Source organism: Artemia sp. Qi Xiang Cuo, chromosome 12 (assembly GCF_049724085.1).
Source record: "Artemia sp. Qi Xiang Cuo chromosome 12, ASM4972408v1, whole genome shotgun sequence".
Lineage (NCBI taxonomy): Eukaryota > Metazoa > Arthropoda > Branchiopoda > Anostraca > Artemiidae > Artemia > Artemia sp. Qi Xiang Cuo.
The window spans coordinates 51,280,837-51,308,286 of record NC_142805.1 but is presented as its reverse complement, the minus strand read 5'-3'; the positions used below and the strand labels follow the sequence as shown (position 1 = coordinate 51,308,286).

General features: G+C 33.5%; 1 protein-coding gene, 6 non-coding genes and 1 pseudogene across 7 annotated transcripts in view; 7 read left to right on the top strand and 1 right to left on the bottom strand.

Moving 5' to 3' along the window:
• The window catches only part of LOC148946249 (uncharacterized), a 108,132-nt gene extending 98,420 nt beyond the window's left edge, over window positions 1–9,712 (bottom strand). Inside the window, exon 1 of the mRNA XM_089098330.1 lies at window positions 9,665–9,712. The gene's annotated coding sequence lies outside the window, so the exon portion shown is untranslated. The remainder of the gene's footprint in view (window positions 1–9,664) is intronic.
• On the top strand, window positions 6,078–6,269 carry LOC148946252 (U2 spliceosomal RNA). The gene has a single exon (XR_016142667.1). It is a non-coding gene; the product is annotated as a U2 spliceosomal RNA (small nuclear RNA).
• Window positions 6,880–7,041, top strand: LOC148946251 (U1 spliceosomal RNA). The gene has a single exon (XR_016142659.1). It is a non-coding gene; the product is annotated as a U1 spliceosomal RNA (small nuclear RNA).
• LOC148946250 (U1 spliceosomal RNA) lies at window positions 7,532–7,694 on the top strand. The gene has a single exon (XR_016142650.1). It is a non-coding gene; the product is annotated as a U1 spliceosomal RNA (small nuclear RNA).
• Window positions 9,713–13,579: 3,867 nt separating the features above from the next.
• On the top strand, window positions 13,580–13,771 carry LOC148946248 (U2 spliceosomal RNA). Its single transcript, XR_016142666.1, has one exon. It is a non-coding gene; the product is annotated as a U2 spliceosomal RNA (small nuclear RNA).
• A 713-nt stretch (window positions 13,772–14,484) lies between these two features.
• LOC148946247 (U1 spliceosomal RNA) lies at window positions 14,485–14,652 on the top strand. Its single transcript, XR_016142649.1, has one exon. It is a non-coding gene; the product is annotated as a U1 spliceosomal RNA (small nuclear RNA).
• A 582-nt stretch (window positions 14,653–15,234) lies between these two features.
• On the top strand, window positions 15,235–15,349 carry LOC148946246 (U5 spliceosomal RNA; annotated as a pseudogene).
• A 9,765-nt stretch (window positions 15,350–25,114) lies between these two features.
• On the top strand, window positions 25,115–25,306 carry LOC148946245 (U2 spliceosomal RNA). Its single transcript, XR_016142668.1, has one exon. It is a non-coding gene; the product is annotated as a U2 spliceosomal RNA (small nuclear RNA).
• Window positions 25,307–27,450: the final 2,144 nt, after the last annotated feature.

Genomic DNA, 27,450 nt, shown 5'->3' with positions numbered 1-27,450 from the left:
TCTCCAAAAATATTTTATTCAGACATTTCACGTAAAAAAATTATCCAATCACTAATTACCCCTTTTTTGATCTTGCCTCCTATGAATTCTGAGTTTCCGGCTAGAATTAGACAAAGCCCGTCTTAATCACCAATTTGGTAACCCTTTCGCAATAACAAAAGGCTTAGCAGTGATTACATCTCATTGTCGGCGACAATTCAATCAGATCAGAGTTAGCTTTGAGTTAGCTTCTATTTCATAGACAAAATATTTGAATTCCTTTTATTAACAGCCAGCTTATTAACACGTTTGACCAGTTTTGATTGGAATTTGTATTTTTTTTTGCCAGAAGAAAGATCATGGATACGTGTTTATTTTTTATTTTTTTAAACTGGTATTTTTTATTCAATTCCCAATCACCAATCAAGTTATACTCGTTCCTCTTGGCAAAGAGTGTAATGACCTGTAGAATAGAATACCTACCAGAAAAACCTGATTAGTACAGGGGCGTCAGCAAATTCAAAAGGTCAACTCTACTTATATATATATATATTTATATTTATATATATATATATATATATATATATATATATATATATATATATATATATATATATATATATATATATATATATATATATATATATATATATATATATATATATATATATATATATATATATATATATATATATATATATATATATATATATATATATATATATATATATATATATATCATATAAAGAAAGAAAAACGAGCAAAAATGGGGTTTTTATAGGCCAAATGAAGATACTGAAAAAACGAAGCGAATATTTCGAGAGGACAAACGCCTCTCTTCTTCAGCGCGAAACGAAACGATGTATCAATAAAAGCCGAAAATTAAAAGAATTAAAACCAAATACCTAACAACCATAAAAGCGAGTTATTCGCCAATATCCGCGATTTGCACAAAATCCAAAAAATATGATCTGCCATCGACGGATACTAGCAAACAACTGAACAAAAGAAAGGAATCAATTCATTCACTCGAAAAACTGGAAAACTATGTCATTTGATTTCGGATTTTAATTAAGGCATTTCTTGCAGACACCCTTTGAGACCTAAGGGGTTGGTCACGTGTTTGATTAGATGACTGAGAAAGTGGTTCAAGGTTTATTTCAGGGATCACTAAAGTATCGGCTTCTCTTTTGAGAAAACCGAAATATAACTCATTTATTCTTAAATCACCGGAATCTCTGTTTAAAGCTAGACCTAAATGTTGGTATTTATAAATTTCAACAGCTTCTCTGTAGTGCTGGACAATACCCTTATCATTCGAAATAAGACTAGCTTGATTAAACAAAATAGTATGGTCTGGTTTTTCAAAAATGTGCTCATCAAGGGCAGAGTCAAAATTTTCCGGTTTTTTCCGCTTTTTAAGTGTATTATTAATTGAGCTAGAATGCTGAGTTAATCTATCTGTTAGTCGCTGATTAGTTCTTCCAATATACCAAAGACCACACGAACAAGGAATTCTGTAGACACCGGGGTTTTCACCTATCGGGATAGGGTCTTTTCCTTGATAAATTTGGGACTTGATAGTTTTTCTGGGTCTATAATAAGTGTAAATGTTATTTTTCCTTAGATTTTTTGAAATGTGGTCTGAAATCCCTTTAATGTATGGGAGACCAAGATAAACTGAATTTTCTCTTTGATTTGTGTTTTCTGTGGAACTATCTGATAATCTTTTAATGCGTTTTGCAATTACAGAATTTATTAAACTAATTGGATAACCATTCCCAAATAAAATATCTCTAAATTTGTACAGAAAAATTTGTACATAATATCAATTTGAATAAAAATTTGAATAATATCACAGAAAAATTTGTACAGGAAGTCCGAAAAGAGCTGTCTTATCTAAAAGGAAAAGGTGAAATTACAGATCAGTTGTACAAAAGGTTTTACCCACGCGGTTGTACGTCCCCTCGCTTTTATGGTCTTCCTCAAGTTCATAAGCCCGGTAATCCACTTCGACCCATTGTTTCTTCTTTTAATTCTCCTACAGCAAAAATAGGAAAATTCTTATCAGTAATATTTCGCCCACTAATTCAGGCTCAAAAATCCTATATTAAAAATTCCGCTGATTTTTTTTCCAAGGTAAAGCAAGTTTCGGTTAAACCAAATACAAGAATTGACAGTTTTGATGCAGATTCAATGTATACCAATTGTGATCCTCAAAAGGCCGAACTGTTTTTGGAGCAAAAACTTAATTCTAACCCATCTATATCAGAAAATTCCGCTCTTTCGAATCAGACACTTCTTTCGCTTACAGCCCTTTGTAATAGAACTTCTTTTTACTTTCATTATAGAGGCATTTTTTATAGACAGAAATATGGGCTCTCCATGGGTGCCCCCTTTCTCCAATACAGGCTGATATTTTCATGGAAGACCTTGAAGAAAGGGCTATTTTGCATGGTTCTTGTAAGCCTGAGTTTTGGGTTCGTTTTAAAGATGACATTTTTTATTTATGGGAGCATGGTGACGAGTCTCTGGGTTCTTTTCTTCACTTGCTCAACTCCTTGGATCCAAAACTGAAATTTACTCAGGAATCAGAGATAGAGAGGCGTCTTCCTTTCTTAGATGTTTTGGTGCACCGAAATGATTCATGTTTCGAGTTTAGTGCATATAGAAAACCCACACATAATGACCGTTACTTAAGTTATTCCTCCAATCATTCTCCTGCTGTGAAAAGAAGAGTTGTCACTTCTCTAGTTGATAGAGCATTGAAAGTCTGTTCAACACGTTTCTTGGATTTAGAACTCAACCACCTTAGAGATATTTTATTTGGGAATGGTTATCCAATTAGTTTAATAAATTCTGTAATTGCAAAACGCATTAAAAGATTATCAGATAGTTCCACAGAAAACACAAATCAAAGGGAAAATTCAGTTTATCTTGGTCTCCCATACATTAAAGGGATTTCAGACCACATTTCAAAAAATCTAAGGAAAAATAACATTTACACTTATTATAGACCCAGAAAAACTATCAAGTCCCAAATTTATCAAGGAAAAGACCCTATCCCGATAGGTGAAAACTCCGGTGTCTACAGAATTCCTTGTTCGTGTGGTCTTTGGTATATTGGAAGAACTAATCAGCGACTAACAGATAGATTAACTCAACATTCTAGCTCAATTAATAATACACTTAAAAAGCGGAAAAAACCGGAAAATTTTGACTCTGCCCTTGCAGAGAACATTTTTGAAAAACCAGACCATACTATTTTGTTTAATCAAGCTAGTCTTATTTCGAATGATAAGGGTATTGTCCAGCACTACAGAGAAGCTGTTGAAATTTATAAATACCAACATTTAGGTCTAGCTTTAAACAGAGATTTCGGTGATTTAAGAATAAATGAGTCATATTTCGGTTTTCTCAAAAGAGAAGCCGATACTTTAGTGATCCCTGAAATAAACCTTGAACCACTTTCTCAGTCATCTAATCAAACACGTGAACAACCCCTTAGGTCTCAAAGGGTGTCTGCAAGAAATGCCTTAATTAAAATCCGAAGTCAAATGACATAGTTTTCCAACTTATTTAATTGCTGGTTCGTTTTGTTTTTCGAGTGAATGAATTGATTCCTTTCTTTTGTTCAGTTGTTCGCTAGTATCCGTCGATGGCAGATCATATTTTTTTGATTTTGTGCAAATAGCGGATATTGGCGAATAACTCGCTTTTATGTTTGTTAGGTATTTTGTTTTAATTATTTTAATTTTTTGATTTTATTTATAAATAGTTTCGTTTCTCGCTGAAGAAGATATGCTTTTTTACTCTCGAAATATTCGCTTTGTTTTTTCAGTATCTTCATTTGGCCTATAAAAACCCCATTTTTGCTCGTTTTTCTTTATTTATGTGATGTCAGGCCAATGTGGTTTAAGAAATTATCTTCATATATATATATATATATATATATATATATATATATATATATATATATATATATATATATATATATATATATATATATATATATATATATATATATATATATATATATATATATATATATATATATATATATATTATATATATATATAGGTAAATGTTTGTAAATCATATTATTGACTTACGAATAAAGTAAACATACCACTCGATGCCTTTTTTTATGTTCTTTCCAAATATAATAATCATTTTTGTTGGAAATGAATTTTACCCCCACCCCTATATATACCAATTCAGGGAATATATTTGCACATTAGGGGGGTGGGGTAAAGTTTAAACTTACCTCCCATTTACATCAAAAAAAAATATACCCCCCCCCCCAATAGTGCAAATATATACCCTGAATTGGTATACATAGGGGTGGGGGTAAAATTCATATCCGACAAAAATGATTATTCTATTTGGAAAGAGCATAAAAAACGGCATTGAGTGGTATGTTCACTTTATTCGTATGTCAAAAAGTGAACTGCGAAAAATTTAGCCTACCGACAGGTCTCCATGTCTGGTTTCCTTATACAGTATATAGCGGTGGGTGCCGCATAATGCATAAATATCTATATATACATATAGTAGTAAATATATATAGTATACATAAATAATATACATATTTGCTTAGTTTATAATACTATTAAGTAATATATATAGTATAAGCCTAAAATTGGGGCTGTTGAAGAGGAGATATGTTAATAAGACAGTTCCTATTTTTATAATATGCAAAAATTGTAGTTATCAAACTTTGAAATCGATTTCGCTGTCAAAAGGGTGTATATGTGATGTTTACGGAAAAGTAAAGGAAGTTAAGTTGAAACTTTCAGGGTATGTGGGGGGGGGGTAATAGTTGCGTCACATTTGTCTATACTCAAGGTTGTAACATGCCAGGGGCTGGAATCCCTTCAACCCTATATAAACCAAAAGATTATGCAGATTTTCAACTTATTTATATTTGAATATTTCTCCCCCTACCCATCGATAGAAAGCATTATAGCACAACTTTTGTTAAAAAATTGTTGCAAAATTTTGTAAAGCATGTAAAAAGAAGTCTAAAACTTTAATATTTATATAGAGAAACGGAAAAGAGCTAAAATATCTTTTCTTAAACAATGAAAAAGAATATGTGAAATGAAAACTGTCGGAAATGGCAACTATGAAAATGAATGAAATTTTTATTAAATAAATATCATTATTTAGCAAGTGATGTAACTAAGTATGTGATCCTCTTTTTATTTGGATTGTCCCAAATCATTGCTTATATTCAACAAATTTCGTAGGATAGTGCTAAACCGTGAAAAACAGTAAGCAAAACTAATCACCTAAATGTTGCAACTCCTTTGATATATAAAACTTTAAAGTGAATAAGTTTAATGTAGCTTACTAATTACCATAAAATGCAAAACTAAATTCAACGCCTCCTAGTGCAGTCGGTTATGCGTAAAGGTGAAATCAATGCCGGAGAAATCGTTTTGAGGCTTGAATAATTTTTTGATTTTATTTTTTTACAAGAAATATAAAATCCTTGAAAATAAAATTTACTGCTGATGTTACAAATCGATGCAATCTAATTTTTTATGAAAATGTTTTTTTCTACGTTAAGATGTTCGTGGCTTTGCCAACGTGTAAGGTTAAAGAAATTTTTAATATAAAAATTTTGAATTAAAATTAGAGGTTAATACAGAACCTCAGGGTATTTTTTGCGGGGATTTTAAACTAAACAAGAAACACTTCATGCTTTCAGTTTTGTCAAAAGGCGGATACCTCAGGAACGGCTACGGGTACTACGTTGAAATTGTCAGGACATGTTCAATGGGAAATTGAGCTAAATCAAAATACACCATTTTCAAATCATTTAATTTTCTTTTGCGGTTTTTTTTTATCTTTGTCTGATTTTGGCTTTTGAATGACAATTTTTCCAAGTCTTGATTGGCAAATTTTCCGTTTACCATTAAAATTTTGAGATAAACTTTGATATTATGGGAAATGTTTATACTGTTTATAAAAATCTAAAGACAACTTGATAAGTTAATTGAATGTTATTTGAGTAACGCTACCATAATTAAATTTGTGACAAACTTTCCTACTTGTATTCTTATATACTATTTGACAATCCTTTTTTAATTATCGCTTCTCGGCCTTTTGGCTAAGATCAAAGTGTAGTATCTCTTCTTAGCAGCTTAAGATCTGATACGGTCCCTACATGGTACCCAAAATATTAAACTGATTTTAGGAAACTGGAGGAATGTCGGGGCTTGCTCCGCTCCCTACACGTGTTGGCTCGGTAATGTAGGACTTCCGGGATAGGTACACCCCTTTCGAGGGAAAACCTCGTCCTGCCAATTTGTAGCGACCTTAAAGAAACCCGCGATTGCCTTCTTTCGTTGTTCGCTGTAAAGACACGCAGAGCTTATAGAATTCTCGTTTCAATGAAGTGCCACTTTAACCGTTTTCTACTTGCAAGGGTGTATAATGCTTTTGTTTTACCACACGTGTTGCCTTATCTCCGTTTTGGAAAATATTTACCTCGTCTGATTGCCGCAATATTCTATATATATATATATATATATATATATATATATATATATATATATATATATATATATATATATATATATATATATATATATATATATATATATATATATATATATCCAAATAAAGGATTTTTGAACTTGTGGGTTTCCGGAATTTTCAATACTATGAAAACGAAAGAAAAGAGAAAAAAAGAAGAAAAAAGAAAAAAGATTGTGAAAATCGTATTGATTATCCTCCTATAGTAAAACTCGATGCTCGATGGTGCGCGTGCGGCGTGGCCGCACGTGTAAAAAAATTTTTTTAGCATTTAGTAAAACAGATGCAATCTAGTAATTTTTTCCTCTCCGATTTAGTTAATTCTTCCAGGTCAGGGTGGCAACCCTGCTAAACATACTTACCTGGCTGGGGAGCTGCCTTGATCATGAAGGAGGCGCTCCCAGGGTGAGGCTGTCCATTGCACTTCGGATTGGTTGACCCCTGTGATTACCCCTCATGGGGTAACTCAACAGCGTAATATTTGGTAGTGGGGGACTGCGTTCGTGCGGACCTCTGTCAACACTCTGAAAAGTTCTTTTCTTTGGGCCTCTTTTGTATGTCACATATTTATCGATTCGAACAGAATTGTTGAAGTGATTGTTTTTGACCTCAGAGGGCTTGGTTCTGTGGTGAGTTGTTAGTAGTAGTAGCAATGACTAAAGCCCCCTTTGGTTGTTAACGAGAAAATAATTGGCATAATCAGTAGAACGGCCACTGGGTTCTCAGAAATAAGTTTCGACTTTTCAGTCATATTGATAATAGAGTGAGAAACCCCTGATTTTCTTTTCTCAAAAATGTAAACTTGCATTCAAAAGATTTAGACGTTTGCATATGAAAATGAAATGGGTCATTACTATTATCGAAAACAATTTAGAGACTTGATCCATTGATGTGAAAAAGTTTTGTAAACCTGCATCTGGCTAATAAATTGGAGCTTCTGAGTGACATTCAAAGCAACGGGATTGATGTCGAAAGATATAAGTAAAATGTTAGATTTGAATTAATTATACTTACCTGGCTGGAAAGCTTCCTTGATTATGAATGAGGCGTTCTCAGGGTGAGGCTGTCCATTGTACTTCGGATTGGTTAACCCCTGTGATTACCTCAAATGGGGATAACTCAACAGCATAAGTTTGGATAGTTGTGGGCTGTGTTCCCGCGGACCCCTGTCCACACTCTGATAAATTGTGTCATTCGTGCCCAGTGCTACGGGCATATATATATATATATATATATATATATATATATATATATATATATATATATATATATATATATATATATATATATATATATATATATATATATATATATATATAGTACTTGTGCATTAGATGGTGACTTCTATATACTGCTAAAGAAGTCAAGTTTGGTTAATGCTAATGAAATAAAATAGGATTAATATATAACAGTGTATAAACAAATTTGGGCTATATATTTTTATATACGGAGGGGGGGGGGTAAAGCATAGCTTATATTAAATACGTAACCTACCCTAGGTACCTTCCCCCTAAACCCCAAAAAACAACAGTTTAAATATCATAAACGCAATGAAAACCACACTTTGCATTGCATTTCTCTATAGCGGTCTCTTGCAGTTAACCTGTCTGGCGGTTTTTTGTGACTAGTTTCTTTGCACAATACATTATGTTATATATAACAATATAGGTACTCCTTCGTTATACCTACTCTTTTATATATGTCAAACTGTAGACGCGACGAAAAAACCATTTTTACGGGATGATTCGAGACACTGCTGTAGAGAAATACAATGTATAGCGTAGTTTTAATTGCTTGTAAGATATTTAAAGTGTTTTTTGGGGTTCTGGGGGGGGGGGTTACCTTGGTTAGGTTACGAATTTAATATATATATATATATATATATATATATATATATATATATATATATATATATATATATATATATATATATATATATATATATATATATATATATATATATATATATATATATATATATATATATATATATATATATATATATATATATATATATAAATATATATATATATATATATATATATATATATATATATATATATATATATATATATATATATATATATATATATATATATATATATATATATATATATATATATATATATATATATATATATATATATATATATATATATATATATATATATTTGATATAAGCCTAAAATTGGGGCTATTGAGAAGAAAACGTGTTAAGAAACAGTTATCACTTCATAATATGCAAAAAACTTAGTTACCAAACTATGAAAGCAGTGAAAGTTATCTTTTTTTCAGAATTGCATAAAATGATTCATTTTACTTGTTTAAAAATTAAAACGAACAGAAATTATTACGTATATAAAGGGGGTTGCCCCCTCTTCAACACCTTGCTATTTACGCTCAAGTTTTTTAGCACTCCTAAAAAAGCATCTTAGCCTATTAGTCTAATTAAACGACCCTTGTCTTTCGGGAGTCATTCTTAAAGAATTGGGACAAAATTCAAACTTTAGTGTAAAGAGCGAGGTGTTGAGGGGGGGGTAACCCCCTTTATATACGTAATAATTTTTGTCTTTTTTAAGTTTTGATATTGCTCCTTACTTTCAGTTGAAAAGACTTTTTTTTATTTCTGATCGTTTTTAAATAATGCCAGGAAATCTGGCCCACCTTCACGGAGAAACCCACTCCCCACGGAACCGGTGAAAATTTACCCCGGACAATTACTCTTAACCACTCCGCACATAAAATTGCGACGGAAAAGAGAAAACAAGACATAAAACAAAACTTTGTATAAGAATTCCGGCAAATTCCCCCAGTGCATAATATCCCCTGAAAATTTCACTCCCTGGAAACTTTCTTCTCCATGGGAAACTTACCCGTGGAAAACCTCCCAGCAGACCTTGTGCCCCCACCCCCCCCATAATGGATTTAGAAGAAGACTTGTCAGATTCGAATGAAGCATGTGAAATAAGAATGACAAGAGGTTCATCTGTTGACACTGAGAAAGAGAAAAAAAAATATTTAGAAAAAAATATTTAAAAGAATGGGAGAACGCCAAAGAATTTTCTGGTTGGTTAGCAACGAAATCTAGTGAAGAATCGGCATGGTGCTCGGTATTTCAGAAGCTTTGAAAAGACATTACCTGTCAGAAAAACACTGGAAGAACCTCAAAGCTTCAAATTCAGTTTCAAAGCCTATAACTGAGCTCCTGGGGTTTGCATCAAATGATCTAGAACAAGATTGCAGCATTTCTTATTGAAAACAATTTACCACTTTTGCTGGTTGACAAATTAGTCCCATTCCTGAAAAATATGCCACATAAGAATGTTACTAATAAAGTAAGATTGGATAAGCAGAAAGTGACGAACATAGTCTGGCAGGGCCTGTCAGTGTATTACAAGGACATCCTGGTGGAGTCTCTGAAAAGAACCCCTTTTCAATCATAATTGACGAGACGACTGATGTTGCAACTGCTAAACAGTTGGCCATCTGTGTTTATTTTTCAAACGAGAATTTAGAAACAGAGGTGGATTTAACTGACCTTATGGAATGCCCCAACAGAACATCGGAAATACTGTTCTAAAAACTGAGGTATATTTGCAGGTCCTTGAAAAAGATGGAGCTCCACTGACAAATTGGATTGGTTTTTGTAGTGACACTGCAAGCGTTATGATGAGGGCCCACCCCTCTGTTTCTTCACTTATAAGGAAAAACTACCCGAGGGTTACTGTCGTGAAGTGTAGTTGCAACCAGATCCATTTTGTGGCATCTTATGCTTGTAAAAAGCTTCCAAAAGCTTTGGAACATCTATGCAGGACGATTTATAATCATTTTGCAAACCGTTCAAAACGAGTCAGCACTTTTGGAGAGTTCCAGGACTTTTGAAACATGGACCAGCTGTAAATTCTTGCACCTGGACAAACAAGATGGCTCTCATTTCATGTGTGTGTAAGACGGATTCTTCAGCTTTGGGAAACCTTGAAGCTTTATTTCAGAATTTGGAATTTGAGGACCCCACGTATGGAAATGAGCTTGTGTTTAATGCATTACAGAATCCACTTATAAAATCCATGATGATGTTTATTGAGTACATCCTTTGACTATTAACAGAGTTTAATACAATGCCCCAATTAGATGCCTCACTGTTTCATGTTTTGTAAGAAGAGACAGCGAAACTTGTAAAGACTTTGTCACGAAATTTTATGACCGCCAAGTATGTTCAAGAAAAGGGAATGACAGTTGATCCTGAAAATAGTTTGCAGTACCTCCCAGTAGAAAATATTTACTCGGCTTAGATGTGGCAAAAAGAATTGCCAAGTTGACCAGTAATGCGAATACTTTTGATCAGCCTGACGACCAAAAGGAGAAGCTAAAAGCAGAGACTGAAAAAAATTATTTGTCAGCTTGCGAGTTTTACAAAGAGGCTATCGTTCAGACACAGAAAAGATTCAGTTTTGACGATGATATCTATGAGGTGGTTAGTTTTATTTGAACCCGAAATCGCTAAGTCACTAAACCCACCCACCCTTGGCCAATATTTAAGACGCTACTCGCACTAAAACCACCCACCCTTGGCCAATATTTAAGACACTACTCGTTGCCAGAGTGGTCAGAAGTGCCATTGACAAAGAGTGACGGGAACATCTCGATAGTGTCAAAGATGAGGAAACAGTGACTGTAACAGCCGTGGATTATTGGAAATCGGCTTTGAATGCGAGGGACCACCGTGGAAACAAACGGTACTCAAACTTAGCAAAGTTTGTACAATACTTGTTCTCCTTGCCATTTTCGATGGTAGCTTCAGAAAGACTGTTCAGCCTACTCAAGGAAGTAAGGACATACAGAAGGAATCGTTTGGCAACGGTGATTCTGGCTTCCACGATTCAGGCGAAACTTGGAATGAAACGATCCAGAGTTATAGCAGATACACTAACGGTTGACCAGCCCCTCAGAAAGAGGCTAAAAGAAATAGTAGCGTCTGCCAGCACAGCTGAGTTACTGCATGATCAGAGTGGAATGCTTACATAAAAACCCATGCGATAGAAACAGATTATGAATGTAATGCAGTAGGCTATATGTATTTGAAAGTTTTGCTATTTTTTATACTTTTTTTTCAGTTATATGAATATTAATGAGCTGTGACTTTGCGTTTTCTCTTTATCATTTGTGAATAACTGTTTGGGGATGGTGGTGAAAAGGTTTATCCGCTTAACTCAGTCTCAATGGTTAAGGGCCTGGTGTCCGTAATTTTGTCAAGATTTTCTGTCCCAATCCTGAACTAAGGGGGCTGTCGTTTGGAGCCTGAAAGGGTGAGAAAAAGTAGGGGTCGAAGAAGAAAAATGTCTTAATTAAACAGCTTTAGAGTCTGAATGAAATATGACCGCACTTAGTTTCAAAATTATTTCAAGCTTCTAGCTGCTTCCCTTTTTCATGTTTGGCAAAGTTAATCGATGAAATCCCCTTTTTCTTTCCGGAATCGTAGCTGGCTCCAGTAGAGCTGCACTCTGAACTTTTAGAATGTGGTACTTTATTCTCAAATCGCTCGAACACCTCCAAAAACTTAATACAAAATAAAAAAAACATTCTTACTGAAAATTCTACCGAATCCTGAGAGCCATCTCCCAAAAATCATCAAGGTTTTATAGACTGTTTGAAAAGAAAAGTGGTAACACAGACAATTTGGCTTAAAACACTTTTTTTATATCCAGTGGATATATTTCAAAACCAAAAATTTGCCAAACCTGTCTTTTGATACAGATTTCAGAAGGGCCTAATTTATACTAATTTACGACATTAAACATCACTATCTGAGTTGGAAGCCATGTCAGCACTCACATTTGCAGATTTTCTGTACCCTTTTCCAGCATTTCGCCAGTTGGCGAAATGCCTTTTTCATCAATGCCTACCCATCAATTGAAAGCATTATAGTACAACTTTTGTTAAGAATTTTTGCAAAATTTTGTCAAACATAAATAGAAAGCCAAAATTTGAATCCTTATAGAGAGAAACGGAAAAGACCTAAAATTATCTTTTCTTAACCAATGAAAGAGAATATGTGAAATGAAAACTGTCGGAAATGGTAACTATAAAAATGACAGAAATTTTTATTAAATAAATAGCATTATTTAGCAAGTGATGTAACTAAGTATGTAATCCTTTTTTATTTGGATTGTCCCAAATCATTGCTTATATTCAACAAATTTCGTAGGATAGTGTTAAACCGTGAAAAACAGTAAGCAAAACTAATCACCTAAATGTTGCAACTCCTTTGGTACATAAAACATTAAAATCAACAAGTTTAATGTAGCTTAATAATTACCATAAAATGCAAAACAAAATTCAACGCCTCCTAGTGCAGTCGGTTATGCGTAAAGGTGAAATCAATACCGGAGAAATCGTTTGGAGGCTTGAATAATTTTTTATTTTATATTTTTTCCAACAAATATAAAATCCTTGAAAATAAAATTTACTGCTGATGTCACAAATCGATGCAATCTTATTTTTTATGAAAATGTTTTTTTCTACGTTAAGATGTTCGTGGCTTTGCCAACCTGTAGCGTTAAAGAAAATTTTAATATCAATATTCAAAATTAAAATTAGAAGTTAATACAGAACTTCAGGGTATTTTTTTGCGGGGATTTTAAACTAAACAAGAGACACTTCATGCTTTCAGTTTTGTCAAAAAGGCGATACCTCAGGAACGACTAAGGGTACTACGTTGAAATTATCAGGACATGTTCAATGGGAAATTGAGCTAAATCAAAATACACCGTTCTCAAATTATTTAATTTTCTTTTGCGTTTTTTTTTTATCTTTGTCTCATTTTGGCTTTTTGAATGACAATTTTTTCCAAGTCTTGATTGGCAAATTTTCCGTTTACCATGAAAATTTCTAGATAAACTTTGATATTATGGGAAATGTTTATACTGTTTATAAAAATCTAAAGACAAATTGATAAGTTAATTGAATGTCATTTGTGCATTGCAACCGAAATTAAATTTTTGACAAATTTTCTTACTCGCATTCTTATATAGTCTGTTGACAATCCTTGTGAATTATCGCTTCTCGGCCTTTCGGCTAAGATCAAAGTGTAGTATCTGTTCTTATCAGCTTAATATCTGATACGGTCCCTCCATGGGGCCCAGAATATTAAACTGATTTTTGGAAACCGGAGGGATGTCGGGGCTTGCTTCGCTCCCTTCACGCCTTGGCCCGGTATTGCAGTATCTCCGGGATCGGCGTACCCATTTCGAGGGAAAATCAAAGTCCATGAACCCTAATCAATGACCCATAATGAGTTTCTCAAATTATAAAGCAACTACACGTGTAGGTCCCTTGAATATATTGAAATTAATTTTTTTTTTCATCTGAAAAAACGAAAATTTGTTTATAATATACGAAATTTCAATGGTGAAACAGCCAATGACCATTCGCCATTATTAAATTAAAATCCCCAACCTGGATTGAAGTCCCCATGCACCTTTTTCGAAAATAGTAGGCAACTATTAAATGCTGTAATTTAAATTGAACCAAGATTCGAACAGAATTGTTGAAATGATTGTTTTTGACCTCAGAGGGCTTGGTTCTGTGGTGAGTTGTTAGTAGTAGTAGCAATGACTAAAGCCCCCTTTGGTTGTTAACGAGAAAATAATTGGCATAATCAGTAGAACTGACACTGGGTTCTCAGAAATAAGTTTCGACTTTCTCATATTGATAACAGAGTGAGAAACCCCTGATTTTCTTGTCTCAAAAATATTAAGTTGCATTCAAACGATAAAAATATTTGCATATAGAAATGAAATAGTGCGTTGCTATTTTCAAAATAATTTAGAGATTTGATTCATTGATGTAAAAAATTTTTGTAAACCTACATCTGGCAAGTAAATTGAAGTTCTGAGTAACTTTCAAAGCAACGGGATTTATGTCGAAAGATATTAATAAAATGTTAGATTCATACTTAACATACTTACCTGGCTGGGGAGCTGCCTTGATCATAAAGGAGGCGCTCCCAGGGTGAGGGCTTTCCATTGAACTTCGGATTGGCTGTCCCCTGTGATTACCCCAAATGGGGGTAACTCAACAGCGTAATTTTTGGTAGTGAGGGACAGCGTCTTAGCGGACGTCTGTCCACATTCTGATAAGTTACTGTCGTTTGAGCCACATTTATATTTAAAAAATTTATCAAATGTAATCTAAAATCAAACAATGATATATTACTGCCTGATTCATTTTGTTTTTGAAAATACTCTTTAATTATTAAATAATGATTTTTTAATTGAACTAGGAATCGAATGAAATTTAGATAAAGGCTAGTCTTAAAAACTGAAATGCCCTTGGTCCCCACACATTTCATCGAGTCAATTGCGTTGGCAACATATCAAACTAAAAATTCCTTCACTACCGCCAAGGTTCTTGGAATATTTAAAGAGGGGAGCATTTGACTACAGCCATTGATCCACCCCTCAGTTACATTGCACTTATTTATAAGCCCGAGTACTGTGTAGTAATGTTATTATCTTCACATGTAAGTTTCGTACCAAGTCACATAAGTTGCCCATGAGTTGCTGCTCATTCAATGGGTCTTATCCTCATGCGATTTTTTTTTGCCCGCGTTCACTTGATTGAACATTGAAGTCCTTATAGCTTTTGAACCTTGTTAAAAAACCGATCAGGATTTACTAGGATTTATTCATATATAATCAAGTCGACTTATGACGTCGGACTCTTCTCATATCCAGTTAATCTTTCGCCTTTTACTAAAGATTACAGTGGGGAGGGGCACTTGATGAGTCTTAATAATTTTGAATGCCGAAAGGCAGACTAGTCTATACTCTTGTAGTATTTTCTAATGTTCCAAGATTACTTGTCAGACAAGCCTGATTACTTAGTCTTAGAGTTTGACGAGACATAAATGACATGAGAGGTCAATAAGATTACTACCTGAGGAAACGGTCTTGATTAGTGGTCAGACAAGTAACCCTGGAAAATTTAAGGTAATTGAAGTCTTATCATGAACAAAAATTCAATCTTTTCAAAAATGAAAAAAAAATTTTGAAATTATGGGTAGATAGCAAAAAGGGACAGTAATTGTGAAATGTGGCACACCTTCCAGGGGTTTCTAAATAAACTATGTTTATAGTAAAGTAGACATGATTAGTGTTGTTATTCGCCTAGTTGCATACAGCTTTTCAGTTGATAAGTTACTTGCTAAGTATTTGTTGTTATCTTTTGCAGATTACATCCGGCGAAGCTAATTTTAAGCGGGTAAGGAATGCTCGAAGGCACTCTTGGCTCGGTGCAATAACGAGCCAAGTCCTAGGCGCTCTTGTGTCCCCATTCTCGTCGGGCCCTGATTACTCCTTCGTCGAGGACCAGTATTTCCATTCTATAAAGAAAGAAAAACGAGCAAAAATGGGGTTTTTAAAGGCCAAATGAAAATACTGAAAAAACACAACAAAGCTAATCTAAAAAATATAAACAATGCGAGTGGCCAAAGAACAAACCAAAAAAAAAAAAAGCGGAAAGTCAATTTGAATTATTCGCTAGTATCCGTCGATGGCGTTCAATTTTCAATTTCTTTGCCAATCATGGATATTGGTGAATGACTCACTTCTATTGTTGTTAGGTATTTGGTTTCAATTCTTACAGTTTTTTGGATTTTATTGATTTTTGTTCATCTTTTAATTTTTTTTTTTTTTTCTTTGTTTTTTTTTTCACATTAAAATTTACTTTACGCTTTTTTTTTTTTTGTTTTTTATGAGGCAATCGAATTAATTTTATTTTTTATTATAACGCTGAAGAATAGAGTCGTTTGTCCCCTCGAAATATTCGCTTTGTTGTGTTTTTTCAGTATTTTCATTTGGCCTTTAAAAAACCCATTTTTGCTCGTTTTTCTTTCTTTATGTTATGTCAGGCCAATGTGGTTTAAGAAATTATCCTCTTTCCATTCCAGTTCAGGAGGTTCCTCTAAAATGAGGAGTTTTGAGATCTTATAGGGGCAAATCCTTTCATTTGAGGATTCCATGGGTTTCTAGCCCAATACTATCAAACATTTCAGTGTCTTTGGTTCCTTATATTGTTTCTAGACACAATACTCTGTCTGGGGGGAGAACGCGATTCAAAAGACAAGGGTCTGTGTGAAGGGAGAAGAGACTCAAGACGCAATTCTCCATGGGAAGGGAGAATGAGAATCAAGAGAAAACGGTCTGGGAGGAAGGAGGTGCCTGGCGCCTAAATGCAAATAACACAAAAACCCTGTGATTTACCATCTCAGAGTTGTATCATCGGTGATACATTCGGGGAGTCTGAAGTATGGCATTCTGACAGCTTAACTATTGATTCCTTGGTACATATATTAGAATCTTTCAATGAAGAATGAATTCATTTAGTGGATGATTAAAGTGCATTCTGTATGATATTTTGGTACAAGGAATTGGTGTGGTCAGGCGTAATTGGTACTGGTACATTATGCGGGCACCGCGAAGAAGTCAAGATTGGTAAATGCTAATGAAATAAAATAAAATAGGATTAATATATAATAGTTTAGAAATAATTTTTGGCTATATGTTTGCACATTAGGGAGGCTGAGGGGTAAAGCATAGCATATATTAAATACGTAACCTATAATCTAGGTACCTTTCTCCCTCCTAAACCCCAAAGAACAATCGTTTAAATACTGAGAAACCACGCTTTGCCATCAATTTATCTAGTAAATGTCTGCTAATGAAATGGCAGTTTGACGGATTTCTTTGATAAAGTATATAGCAATGCCTGCATAATGCATCAGTACCCCGTAATTTATTTAGGCTAAAAAGTAAAGGGCAAAGCATTGCTCAAGAAATCTGAACAAAACTAGCACAAGTTCATACAGAATATTACTCCATAAGACATTGATCTTCTTCTCTTTAAAAATCAAAAGATACTACCAACCATCTTGGAATGCAACTTCCCTTGTACTACTTTGTTTCTGCTAAGTCTTTCTAGCTCGAGTCCATCTTATAGGACTTTTGCTTCATTTTCTATTGCTTTTCTACGGTTCAAAGCTTAGGGTTCTTTAATAAGTTTATACTCAAATTCTACTATAAAACTGGAATCAAACAGTTCGTGGTAACGAACTGTAAGTAAGGAGCGAACCCGGCTCAATGGTAACCGAAACTCTAAAAAACGGAATTTTGAAACCAATAGATACATCAAAAGAATCAAATTTTGATTCTGATTCCAAACATATAAATTTCATAAAGTTTAATTTTACCTATAAAAAGTAACGCGCCTGAGAAAATTTGGCTGGTTTTCGAAAAAAGGGGGAAAGACCCCTTAAAAGTTATAGAACCTTAATGAAAATCACACCATCATATTCACCGTATCAGAGAACCCTACTGTAGAGGTTTCAAGCTCCTATCTACAAATATGTGGAATTTTGCATTTTTTGCCAGAAGAAAGATCACGGGTGCGTGTTTATTTGTTTTTTTGTTTGTTTTTTTTTTTTTTTTTTTTTCCCAGGGGTGAACGTATCGACACAGTTGTCCTAAAATATCGTGGGAGGGCTCATTGGAACTGAAATTAAAAGTTCTAGTGCCCTTTTTAAGTGACCAAAAAAAATGGAGGGCACCTAGGCCCCTTCCCACGCTCATTTTTTTCCCAAAGTCACCCGATCAAAATTTTGAGATAGCCATTTTGTTCACCATGGTCGAAAATATTCTAAATATGTCTTTTAGGATGACTTTATCCCTCGAAGCCCCCAGGGGGAGGACTGAAAGTTATGAACTTTACCCAATGTTAACATAGCCTATAGTATTTATTGGGATCCGGCTCAATGGTAACCGAAACTCTAGAAAATGGTATTTTGATACAAATAGATACATCGAAAGAATTGGATTTTAATGCTAATTTCAAATATATAAGTTTTATCAAATTTAATCCTACTCATCAAAAGTTACGCGCTTGAGAAAATTTGGCTGATTTTCAAAAAAAGGGGGAAAGACCCCGTAAAAGTTATAGAACCTTAATGAAAATCACACCATCATATTCCGCGTATCAGAGAACCCTATTGTAGATGTTTCAAGCTCCTATCTACAAAAATGAGAAATTTTGAATTTTTTGGCAGATGAATGATCACGAATTCGTGTTTATTTTTATTTTTTTTCCCAGGTATGATCTTATCAACCCAGTGGTCTTCTTATACAGTAGGAGAGCTCATTGGAATGAAAATTACACTCTCTATCTTGCTTCTTAAATGACCAAAAAAAAATGGGGGGCAACGAGGCCCCCTCCCATGCTCATTTTTTTCCCAAAGTCACCTGATAAAAATTTTGAGATAGCCATTCTCTTCAGCATGTTCGAAAATATTATAAGTATGTCTTTTAGGATGACTTAATCCCCCGAATCCTGATGATTTAATCCCGAATCCGATGTCTTAATCCCCCGATAACTTAATCCCCCGCAGGGGGGGGCCTCCGGGCCCCCCCCCCCCAATCTCACGATTTTTTTCATTTTCCCATAATTTTCTGATTTTTTTCACAGAATAATGGGTTTGAAGGATTTGCCCCCCCCCCGAAACAAATTGCCCCCCCCCGAAACAAATTCCTGCGTACGTGACGAGGGTCGTGGGTTATGTAGGAGGATCTTTCCATGAAGGAAGTTTTCATGGGGGAAGGGACATTGTTATGAAGGGGACGCCGAACTTCTCAGTATTATTTAAAAAAAGATCAGAAATTAAATATAAAAAATCAAGTTTTTCAACTGCAACAGCAGGAACATCAAAACTTTAAACGAACAGAAAATATTACATATATGATTGGGTTCACCCCAAACTCAATACCTCACTCTTTAAGCCAGATATTCTTTAGTACTTTCATGGGAGACATTTATTCTAATTAACGGCCCTTGTGACTAAGGGGCAAGTTTTTAATAATTGGAACAAAATTTGATCTTTCGCTTAAAGAACGAGGCATCAAATGGGGGGCGAAATCCCTAATATATTGAACAAAAATGCATTAATATAAAAGTTCGCTACGTAAGTTAATTTTTAAGTTAGGCATATTTATTACAAATAAAAACGTTTGTAAATAAAATTAAACAAGTTTCGAGAAAGCCATTTAACCAAATAAAAGTAAATTAATATGAAATTTTTGTTTTAATTATTCATGTACTGTGAGCCAAGATCAAAACCTGCATTTATGCAAAAACGTTCAAAAATTAAATAAAAAAAACAAGTTTTTTTAACTGAAAGTAAGGAGCGACATTAAACCTTAAAACGAACAGAAATTATTCCGTATATGAAAGGGGATATCCCCTCCTCAACGCCTTGCTCTTTACGCTAAAGTTTGACTTTCTCACATTTCTATTTTTTTTCAACAATAAAAAACTTTAGCGTAAAGAGTAAGGCGTTGAGGAGGGGACAGCCCCTTTCATATACGGAATAATTTCTGTTCGTTTTAAGGTTTAATGTCGCTCCTTACTTTCAGTTAAAAAAACTTGTTTTTTTTATTTAATTATATTTAAAGGCTATCTATTCTTCAATACAGTGTCCTGGCTACAGTAGTGTTATAACAATCTCTGTATGGTATGGACTTGTGCTAGTTTTGTTCATATTTCTTTAGCAATACTTTGCCCTTTACTTTTTAGCCTCAATAAATTGTGGGGTACTGATGCATTATGAAGGCATCGCTATAAAATTTATCAAGGAAAACAGTCATGAAACCCGTCAAACTGCTAATTCATTAGCAGATATTTACTAGATAAATTGATGGCAAAGCGTGGTTTCTCAATATTTAAACGATTGTTCTTTGGGGTTTAGGAGGGAGAAAGGTACCTAGATTATAGGTTACGTATTTAATATATGCTATGTTTTACCCCCCAGCCTCCCTAATGTGCAAATATATAGCCTAAAATTGCTTCTAAACTATTATATATTCATCCTATTCATTAGCTTATCATTAGCCATAACCAAACTTGACTTCTTCGCGGTGCCCGCATAATGTACCAATACCAATTACGCGGCTATGCTGTAAGGATAACAAATCCAGCAATAGTTACTTTCTAAGACGAAACAAAAGAGGACTAAATGTAGCTTGAACTTGGATCGCTTTTACACCATCTAAGTGCTTAAGAAATAAACACAAGAATTGTTTCCTTCCAATCTCGTACAGACCCATGGGCCCCTCAAAAAGTCTACTCTCTCTGGAGAAAAATAAATTTCTGTAAAATTTAGGACAGTTCTAAAGCAAGGCCTACTATAGAAACAAGGGCCAGCCCTGACCACACCAATTCTTTGTACCAAAATATCTTACAGAATGCACTTTAATCATCAACTAAATGAATTCATTCTTCATTGAAAGATTCTAATATATGGACCAAGGAATCAACAGTTAAGCTGTCAGAATGCCATACTTCAGACTCCCCGAATGTATAAACGAAGATACAACTTTGAGATGGTAAATCACAGGGTTCTTGTGTTATTTGTATTTAGGCTCCAGGCACCTCCTTCCTCAAAGACCGTTTTCTCTTGATTCTTATTCTCCTTTCCCATGTAGAATTGCCTCTTGATTCTCTTTTCCCTTCACACAGAGCCTTGTCTTTTGAATCACGTTCTCCCGCCAGACAGAGTATTGTGTCTAAAAAACAATATAAGGAACCAAAGAGACTAAAATCTTTGATAAGATTAGGCTAGAAACCCCTGGAAGGTGTGCCACATTTCACAATTACTGTCCCTTTTTGCTATCTACCCATAATTTCACAATTTGTTTTTCATTTTTGAAAAGATTGAATTATTCTTTCTTTCAAAAATTTCATTTTTGAAAGATTGGGTTACTTGTCTGACCACTAATCAAGACTGTTTCCTCAAGTAGTAGTCCTGCTGACCTCTCATGTCATTTACGTCTCGTCAAACGCTAAGGCTAAGTAATCGGGCTTGTCAGATAAGTAATCTTGGAAAATTAGAACATACTACAATAGTAGTAGCTAATCTGCTTTTCGGCATCCAGAAATCTGTTAAGAAACATCAAGTGCCCCTGCCCACTATAATCATTAGTAAAATACTAAAATCGAACTGGACGGGAGGAGAGGCCAGAGTCATGAAAATTGCTAGAGTTGACTTGAGTATATATAAATAAATCCTAGTAAATCCTTATCGGTTTTCCAACAAGGTTCGAAAGATATAAGGAATTCAATGTTCAATCAAGTAAATACGGGCAAAAAAAAATCACATGAGGAGAAAACACATTCAATGAGCAGCAACTCATGGGCAACTTTTATGACATGGTACAAAACCTACATCCGCAGAAAATAACATAAATATTCAGTAATCAGGCTCAAAAATAGCTGCAATGTAACTGAGTGGTGGATCAATGGCTGTAGCCAAATGCCCCCCTATTTAAATATTCCAAGAACCTTGGCGGTAGTGAAGGAATTTGTAGTTTGATATGTTGCCAACACAATTGACTTGATGAAATGTGTGGGGACCAAGGGCATTTTCCTTTTTAAGACTAGCCTCTGTGACTTATTTTAAATTTTAGAAGAGTGATTCGATTCCTAGTTCAATTTAAAAATCAGTATTTAATAATTACAGAGTATTTTCAAAAACCAAATGCATCAGGAACAGGGTTGCCAACTGGACATATTTTATATCCAAAGGACATATTTCTATGTGCCTGGACATAATCACATAATAGGGCAAAAAATGGACATATTTTAGACATTTGGGACATAAAGTGGACACATTTTCCAAATTTATGACGTAAAAACAAAATTACTTTCATAAAAAATAATGTCACTCATCACCAAATGCGTGCTAAGATTTATATCTACTTATTTTCTAAGCTCTGTATTGTATTTTCCGGGGTTGCTTGCTCTTCCCTGAAGCAAAGTTTCTGAAAATGCCTTCTAAATTCTTTCACCTATTAAAGGTATTAGTAGCCCTGATTTTTACTCGCCACGGTCAAGATAAAAGACAAGCTGTCGCCTTTTTCATATAAACCTACTTCCGGCTTCCGAACGTCACACAAAAACCTCAATGAAAAGTTAACAAAATGAAATCTTTCGATTGTTGATTGTCTGAAATCAAAACTAAAGCCATGTTGTCAAACACCCGGGGTAAATTCCTTCAGTTTGCAAATTTTCATCACGGGAAAGAAGCTGAGAGAAATTTAAGTAAGTAAAAATTTAATGTTAGGTGATATAGCTCAATTGTATATATATATATATATATATATATATATATATATATATATATATATATATATATATATATATATATATATATATATATATATATATATATATATATATATATATATATATATATATATATATATATATATATATATATATATATATATATATATATATATATATATATATATATATATATATATATATATATATATATATATATATATATATATATATATATATATATATATATATATATATATATATATATATATATATATATATATATATATATATATATATATATATATATATATATATATATATATATATATATATATATATATATATATATATATATATATATATATATATATATATATATATATATATATATATATATATATATATAGGTAAATGTTTGTAAATCATATTATTGATTTACGAATAAAGTAACATATTACTCGATGCCTTTTTTATGTTCTTTCCAAATATAATAATCAATTTTGTTGGAAATGAATTTTAACCCCACCCCTATATATACCAATTCAGGCATATATCAAATAGGGGGTGGGGTAAAGTTTAAACTTACCCTCCCATTTACATCAAAAAAAAAAATATACCCCCCCCCCCCCAATAGTGCAAATATATACCCTGAATTGGTATATAGGGGTGGGGGTAAAATTCATATCCGACAAAATGATTATTCTATTTGGAAAGAGCATAAAAAACGGCATCGAGTGGTATCTTTACTTTTTATTCGTATGTCAAAAAGCTGAACTGCGAAAAATTTACCGACGGGTCTCCATGTCTGGTTTCCTTATACAGTATATAGTGGTGGGTGCCGCATAATGCATAAATATCTATATATACATATAGTAGTAAATATATATAGTAGACATAAATATTATATATATTTACTTAGTTTATAATACTATAAAGTAATATATATAGTATAAGCCTAAAATTGGGGCTATTGAAGAGGAGATATGTTAATAAGACAGTTCCTATTTTTATAATATGCAAAAATTGTAGTTATCAAACTTTGAAATCGATTTCGCTGTCAAAAGGGTGTATATGTGATGTTTACGGAAAAGTAAAGGAAGTTAAGTTGAAACTTTCAGGGTATGTGGGGGGGGGGTAATAGTTGCGTCACATTTGTCTATACTCAAGGTTGTAACATGACAGGGGCTGGAATTCCTTCAATCCTATAGAAACCAAAAGATTATGCAGATTTTCAACTTATTTATATTTGAATATTTCTCCCCCTACCCATCAATAGAAAGCATTATAGTACAACTTTTGTTAAAAAATTGTTGCAAAATTTTGTCAAACATATAAATAGAAAGCTAAAATTTGAATCCTTATAGAGAGAAACAGAAAAGACCTAAAATTATCTTTTCTTAACCAATGAAAAAGAATATGTGAAATGAAAACTGCCGGAAATGGTTATTATTTAAATGACAGAAATTTTTATTAAATAAATAGCATTATTTAGCAAGTGATGTAACTAAGCATGTAATCGTCTTTTTATTTGGATTGTCCCAAATCATTGCTTATATTCAACAAATTTCGTAGGATAGTGTTAAACCGTGAAAAACAGTAAGCAAAACTAATCCCCTAAATGTTGCAACTCCTTTGGTACATAAAACTTTAAAATCAACAAGTTTAATGTAGCTTACTAATTACCATAAAATGCAAAACTAAATTCAACGCCTCCTAGTGCAGTCAGTTATGCGTAAAGGTGAAACCAATGCCGGAGAAATCGTTTGGAGGCTTGAATAATTTTTTGATTTTATATTTTCACAACAAATATAAAATCCTTGAAAATAAAATTTACTGCTGATGTTACAAATCGATGCAATCTAATTTTTTATGAAAATGTTTTTTTCTACGTTAAGATGTTCGTGGCTTTGCCAACGTGTAAGGTTAAAGAAAATTTTAATATAAATATTTTGAATTAAAATTAGAGGTTAATACAGAACTTCAGGGTATTTTTTGCGGGGATTTTAAACTAAACAAGAAACACTTCATGCTTTCAGTTTTGTCAAAAGGCGGATACCTCAGGAACGGCTAAGGGTACTACGTTGAAATTGTCAGGACATGTTCAATGGGAAATTGAGCTAAATCAAAATACACCATTTTCAAATTATTTAATTTTCTTTTGCGTTTTTTTTTTATCTTTGTCTGATTTTGGCTTTTGAATGACAATTTTTTCCAAGTCTTGATGGGCAAATTTTCCGTTTACCATTAAAATTTTGAGATAAACTTTGATCTTGTGGGAAATTTTTATACAGTTTATAAAAATCTAAAAACAACATGATAAGTTAATTGAATGTTATTTGAGCATCGCTACCAAAATTAAATTTTTGACAAACTTTCTTACTCGTATTCTTATATAGTCTTTGACAATCCTTGTTTAATTATCGCTTCTCGGTCTTTTGGCTAAAATCAAAGTGTAGTATCTGTTCTTATCAGCTTAATATCTGATGCGGTCCCTACATGGGACCCAGAATATTAAACTGATTTTTGGAAACCGGGGGGATGTCGGGACTTGTTCCGCTCCGTACACGTGTTGGCTCGGTAATGTAGGACTTCCGGGATAGGTACACCCCTTTCGAGGGAAAACCTCGTCCTGCCAATTTGTAGCGATCTTAAAGAAACCCGCGATTGCCTTCTTTCGTTGTTCGCTGTAAAGACACGCAGAGCTTATAAAATTCTCGTTTCAATGAAGTGCCACTTTAACCGTTTTCTACTTGCAAGGGTGTACAATGCTTTTGTTTTACCACACGTGTTGCCTTATCTCCGTTTTGGAAAATATTTACCTCGTCTGATTGCCGCAATATTCGGTCTATTTTCTACAGATATGGACAGTATCTGCTATCGTATATCCATGTATATGGATGTATGGATATATCGATATATATATATCTGATAGTAGGGTATAGCCGACATCGCTTATAAAGGCTGTACTGAACTCGCCGTGTTTCCGGAATTTGCAAAGACGTTTGAAAACGCAAGCCTCTCTGCATAATATGTCGACAAATGAACTTAAGATTGTGAAAATCGTATTGTTTGTCTTGTCGTAGGAATTGATTCTTAATGCTGTGTGTTCGTCGTAGTTGCACGTGTAAAAAATTCTTCGAGTATTTTGTTGTTATTTGATGTTATCTTTTTTTTCTTTTCCTGTACTCCATTTCACAACATTTTGAATGTTTAATATTGGGTAATAACAATAATAATAATAATAATACATAATATTGAATTTGTTTTTCATCATGAAGGAAAAGTCAGAAATTGGTTTATCAATTTACACAATTTAATTGGTTGAAAAAGCCAATGACCACTCGCCATAATTAAATTAAAATCCCCAACCTGAATTGAAGTCCCCATGCATCTTTTTCGAAAATAGTATGCAACTATTAAATGCTGAAATTTAAATTGAACCAAGATTCGAACAGAATTGTTGAAGTGATTGTTTTTGACCTCAGAGGGCTTGGTTCTGTGGTGAGTTGTTAGTAGTAGTAGCAATGACTAAAGCCCCTTTGGTTGTTAACGAGAAAAAAAATTGGCATAATCAGTAGAACGGCCACTGGGTTCTCAGAAATAAGTTTCGACTTTTCAATCATATTGATAACAAAGTGAGAAACCCCTGATTGTCTTTTCTCAAAAATGTAAACTTGCATTCAAAGAATTAAGACGTTTGCATATGAAAATGAAATGGGTCATTGCTATTTTCAAAAATAATTTAGAGACTTGATCCATTGATGTGAAAAAGTTTTGTAAACCTGCATCTGGCTAATAAATTGGAGCTTCTGAGTGACATTCAAAGCAACGGGATTTATGTCGAAAGATATAAGTTAAATGTTAGATTTTAACTAAACATTAGGGTTGCCACCGTCTGTAGAATTTTACTAAATCTAGTAATAAAAACAAATGTAGTAAATTTAGAGGATCTAGGAAATTTCCCAAAATCTAATAAAAAGTCAAGATTTATAGTAAACAAAACTTTATTTATTTTTCATGAATTCAGGGAAAAAAAATTATTGTAAACATATTATGGCAATTTACAATATTTGCTTGTCTGTTTTACAATTTTATTTGTCTGTCTCAGACACAGACAAGCAGTCACCTATTTTCATTAGCAGACACTTCACTTCCGGCGTCTAAAGGTCGACATAATCAGCTTTCTGTGTATCAAATCTTACCAACTAAAAATGAAGCTATAATGACACTTGGATTTGTGATGATTGGGAATCTATTGGAATCAAACAGCTCGTGGTATCGAACTGTAAGTAAGGAGTGACCTGGCTCAATGGTAACCGAAACTCTAAAAAACGGAATTTTGATACCAATAGATACATAAAAAGAATCAGATTTTAATTCTGATTTCAAATATATAAGTTTCATCAAGTTTAGTCCTACTCATAAAAAGTTACGCGCCTGAGAAAATTTGGCTGATTTTCGAAAAAAAGGGGAAAGACCCTCTAAAAATTACATAACCTTAATGAAAATCACACCATCATATTCAGCGTATCAGAGAACCCTACCGTAGAGGTTTCAAGCTCCTGTCTACAAAAATGTGGAATTTTCCCTTTTTTGCCAGAAGAAAGATCACGGATGCGTGTTTATTTGTTTTTTTCGTTTTCCTAGGGGTAATCGTATTGACCCAGTGGTCCTAGAATATCGTAGGAGGGCTCATTGGAACGGAAATTAAGAGTTCTAGCGTCTTGGCTTTTCTTTGTCTACAATTACCCAGCC